This window comes from Sinocyclocheilus rhinocerous, unplaced genomic scaffold (genome assembly GCF_001515625.1).
Source record: "Sinocyclocheilus rhinocerous isolate Xijiao unplaced genomic scaffold, SAMN03320098_v1.1 scaffold574, whole genome shotgun sequence".
Classification (NCBI taxonomy): Eukaryota; Metazoa; Chordata; class Actinopteri; order Cypriniformes; family Cyprinidae; genus Sinocyclocheilus; species Sinocyclocheilus rhinocerous.
Window position 1 is genome coordinate 1,029,434 of NW_015659919.1, and position 5,176 is coordinate 1,034,609.

Consider the following 5,176-nt stretch of genomic DNA (forward strand, 5'->3'; position numbering starts at 1 on the left):
ACAATCTCCTCATCACAGGCAGGCACAGCACTCATGTTCGTATTTGTGTGTGCTGTCTGCGTCACTCATAGCACGTGCCTATATCGTTCACTTTATCGAGCATTTTTTATATCGTTATCGAAGAAGGTGTACCGTCGATAAATATTGATACCGTTTTATCGCCCAGGTCTACCCTCAAGGCAGGTGTAGGCTATGACTTTCTTATTTCAGATGAATCCATTCGGAGTTATATTAGCAATTTTCCTTGCTCTTCCAAGCTTTATAATTGGCATGGGCAGGTGCTTTTGTTTAGTGATTCAATGGATCACAAATCTCACGGTTCGGACCATATTACGGTTTTTGAGCCACGGATTGGATCGTTTTTCGGATCGGCAAGAAAAAAAAATCTATGTAACTTTGCTTTCCATAAGTACGATACCTCAGCAAAAACTCTTAGCCTAAGAAAGTTCAAACATTATTACAGAGACAAGTGAACAGCCAGTAAAAATAAGAACAAATAGGCTACACAAATTACAAGTATAGATAAATACAACAGAACAATGTTACAAATAAGGTCGGTAGTATTCAGATACAGAAATTTAATAATTAAGTGTAAAATAAAACTGCATAGTGTTCACTGTATAAATAAAAAAATAGATTCATCTTTGTCAAAAACGTGTTTTGTGGTTTGATGAGCATAATGACAGCAGCAGGTATTATTAGGCTGCTGCCCCTTTAAGACCTGATGCACGGGTCCAATATAATGATACACATTCGATTTCTTTCTCCGCTGTTCTCGTTCACTTAAGACACAACAGACTGCATTTGCCACAATGATTGTCGAGATCGGTATTTTGTCATAATTTTATGTGTATATGCGTCTGTTCAAAGGCAAGGAGTGAATGAGATACGAAAGATGGTTCAGTTAGGTGTTTGCGCGCAGTCAAACGCACCTCTCTGCATGTGCGCGCTTCATGTTTGTGCGGCTGTGATAGAGTGAAAGTTTATCATTTTGTTGCGCACTTTTCTATTATGGTTACATTTTGCAATTAATCCGCAGATCACATGCGTGCCGAACCGTGGGGCGTGGCACGTACAGATCATGGATCAACTACGATCTGTTCAACCACTACTTTTGTTCAGCCGTCCAAAAGAAGTCAAATAAAGCGCATCCATTCATATTAAAACGTGCCTCACATGGCTCCGGGGGGTGAATAAATGCCTCCTGTAGCAAATCGATGTGTTTTTGTAAGAAAAATATCCATATTTAAAATGTTATAAACGCCTTTCTTTCACTTCTGCTAACTGTCGTAGGCGGAAGTCGTTCCAGCGGATGATGTAGGATGTCAGTGTAGTGCACGCGTCAGTGATTGGTAGGGCTGAACGATTTTGGAAAATAATCTAATTGCGATTATTTTTATTTATTTTTTACCAATATTGCGATTGTGATTTAATATGCAATTATTTTTTAAAGACCTTTATGTTCTGTATTATTCAACAAAGACAAGCTATAAATCATTGTATAGTATGACCAACACACTATTAGATAGATTAAACATACATATTCTTTTCTGTAGGCCAGGCCTATATGTTACGATGAAATTAGGTGATGCATGAATTGATATGAATGACATTTTTATTTAACAACTACAATCACAGTACATTGACTGATTTGTTGAACTTCCAACATTGTAAGCATGATAATTATGTTTAAATAAGCCTGGTGTAAACATTAATATGAAAGTCAGTAACAAATCACACAAACTAAAGTAGAAATATAAAAACAAATCTGTTGCATTACCACACTACTTTAGGTAATTCAAAGTCACTGTAATAAACATATGTAAACATGTGCACTGCACTTTTTAAACACTGTCTGTTAACTTTAAACCAGTGGTTCTCAAACTTTTTTGGTCCCGCCCCCCTTTAAACCTATAAAAAAAATCTGACCCCCCTCCTTTCCCGAATCTCCATTCCACCTCAGACTACCAAATAATTTCACTAAACATTACGAAAAATTTATGCTTTTTTAATTTAAAAAACCTACAGGGAAAAAAACACCTGCATCACTTGAAACATTGAAAAATAGCATAGAGAGAATAACATTATTATTCTCTCTCTGTTTTATTTATTAATTTTTTGTGGGTTTCTTGCTGTCCGCTAAGGCATAGGACACACACAGGCTTTCCTCCTCACCAACGACATTAAACACCGTGTCTACACCGGACGCGAGCGGCAAAATACAGTAGAACCATTATAATCTCCCATTCTAAGTTACGCCCTTTGGCTGTTTACCGTTTTATTTATTTTCTTTTTCTGCTGATGGCCCGCGCTCGACTTTAGTGACAAATGCGGAAGTGTGATGGAGAGACAGCAAAATAAAACGCCGGTCACGAATTAGAAGTACAAAATGAGGATTTGTAAAGAAAAATGTAGGAGGATTTTGATATAAGCCAAGAGGAGACTGGTTTTCCTTTGCGAAAGAAAGGAAACTTTGCTTCCTTTGCTCCGGTAAACAAACGTTGGTTTTCGCGTCACTCACACGCGCATGCGCTATGCCTACGTCCTACGTCATCCACCGGAAAGGCAGTCTCTCGTGAACGCGCGTATGACAGTTAGCCGAAGTGAAAGAAATGTTTACATCATTTTAAATATGGATATTTTTTTTTACAAAAACTCATTGATTCGCTACAGGAGGCCTTTATTCAACCCCCGGAGCCATGTGAGGCACGTTTTAATAGGGATGGATGCGCTTTATATGACTAGGGGTGTAAGAAAATATCGATACACGTGAGTATCGCAATATTTTGTTTGGCGATACTGTATCGATTCTCAAAAACGGAATATCGATATTTAAAAAAACGCAGAACATAAATACAAACTGAAAAACCTGAGAAATCCAAGTGGAAAGGTTCTGAGAATGTTCAACATCTGTATTTATTTTATTGTTTTACAATTGTTTTGTTTTCTTTAGGAATCCTGCATGCACTTTATTTTTCATTGATATTAAGCAGATGTAATTCTTTTGTTCAGATCAAAATGTTATGACATTGTATGTTACAATTGTAAACTTAAACTGTGAACCTTTAAAGCAGGGTCTAAAAATATATATGGTCTTTTTATAAAATACCTTTTATACGTATTATACATTTAACTAAAAGATCCTGCAAGCACTTTAATTTTCCCCCTTTACTCATACTGCACAAAAAGTGGTTCAATAACATTGAATGTTACAGGGACTGATTATTGCAAATGCAGATCCCACTGTGTTCTAGTTAAAATTATTTATTTTTTTAAATTGTATTTATTTATGGTTGAGGAGAGACCCCCCCCCCACATGATTGTAAAGCGCTTTGGGTGTACAACAATACACAATAAAGCGCTATATAAATGCATCATTCATTCATTCATTCATTTATTGCTAAGGTTTGCATATGGTGGTGTGTTCTTAATTACAGCTTTTCTAAAAATATATCCTATTCCTAAAATAAGAAATATCCCAATATATCGCCTTGCTTACAGTATTGCAATGTATGTAAACATACCGTATCGTAACCCCTGTATCGTGATACGTATCGTTGAACAAAAACACCCGCCACTATGCCATTATAATGCTTGGAAGAGCAAGGCCAATTTTTTATATAACTCCGATTGGATTCGTCTGAAAGAAGAAAGTCATATACACCTAGGATGCCTTGAGGGTGAGTAAAACATGGGCTAATTTTAATTTTTGGGTGAACTAACCCTTTAATTGAACTTAATAAAAAAATTAAATTAAATATTATGTTAAATTATTATTATAAATTAAATATGAATAAATATTACTATTAAGTATTCATAAATTTAAAACAAAGAATTACTTTTTTTTTTTTTTTTTTTATACCAGAAGTTTATTGTGCTTGCATCCGATTGATTAACAGGATTTTTTAAGATTTTAAGATTAAGAGTCATTCAATTAAATTTTTTTTTTTTAAAGTTGTAAAAGCTATCAAAACCAAAAGAAACCAACATAAAAACATAGAGTACATTTCTATGTTTCATTGACCATTTATATACTCTGCCTTGGATGAATCCGAAAATTCATGCATGTAAATGTAGGACATGAGGAAGAGGAAGTGAAAGTCTGGACAGGATGCTAGGAGCACTGCTGTCATGAAAGCTTTAGGTTTCTTTGTCTTTGCGTCTGTCTCGTTCTCTCTCAGGTTCAGTGAGGTCTAACAGCGTCGCATGCCTTTCCAAGAATGTTTGTTTGCATAAAGAGGAAAACACTGCACCCCCATTTTGGCTTTCTTCCTGTTGATGAGCATCATTAAGACTAATTACATCAAGCCTCACTAGAGATGTTTGTGCTGGGTGTGTCGGACATGCGCTATATGAATCCAGCGGATAGACAGTACGTTGCTCTTTTATCCTTCACAAGGTTTCATTTAAAGACGGATGATTCATCAGAAAGATTTGTGTTTCACCAGAACCAAATGCAGCCTGATACTGTCACAAAAGACACAGGCTGTGCCTTTTGTGACAGCATCAGGCTGTATTTGGTTGCAATTTGAGGAGGGTATAGACACATACAGTGGGACTGAATTTGTCATCGCTGTCTGGTTTTGACTTTAAAAACTTTTGTGGATAAAGATCTAGGAGACTGTAATGTGCTAGCAAGGAATTTTATTCACTGTTGGAGTGCATATCAGAGATGATGAGAATCTTTTTTACAGTGTGATGGTGAATGTGCAGCAGTAAACAGCGGGTGTCTCTGTGTAAACAAATGAAGCAGTATCACTGCAGAAAGTGATGAGTGCACATTACAGTATAAATGCAGTTACATTTGCAGAGTGTTTTACAGATGGAAGAACTTTTTTTTGATAAACATTGAATTTTCATTAGCTTTGGGGGGTGATTTCTGTGGTAATATTTTAAATCGCTATTCCACTGTGGTCTGTAATTCAATGAAACAAAGAGCTTTTATTTATCTAAGGAATTATGCAATCTAGGGTTGTAACGGTATGAGATTTTCACGGTATGATAATCATCTCAGAAAATATCACGGTTTCACGGTTTTCACGGTATATATTAAACAATAATTCTTATCAGTAACAATGACTCTTAAAAGAATAAGAACAAGTTATTTAAAGGCACAATATGTAATTTTTCACCGCTAGAGGGCGCATATTCAAAATAAACAAAGAGACAAAGGCGT

At 35.8% G+C, this 5,176-nt stretch overlaps 2 protein-coding genes across 2 annotated transcripts in view; both read left to right on the plus strand.

The window, feature by feature from the left end:
- Window positions 1-4,107, plus strand: part of LOC107724340 (retinitis pigmentosa 9 protein homolog) — a 19,937-nt gene extending 15,830 nt beyond the window's left edge. The window contains exon 7 of the transcript XR_001638019.1: window positions 4,096-4,107. The gene's annotated coding sequence lies outside the window, so the exon portion shown is untranslated. The remainder of the gene's footprint in view (window positions 1-4,095) is intronic.
- LOC107724338 (engulfment and cell motility 1 (ced-12 homolog, C. elegans)) overlaps window positions 1-5,176 on the plus strand; it is a 115,953-nt gene that overhangs the window by 7,580 nt on the left and 103,197 nt on the right. The gene's annotated exons all lie outside the window — the stretch shown is intronic.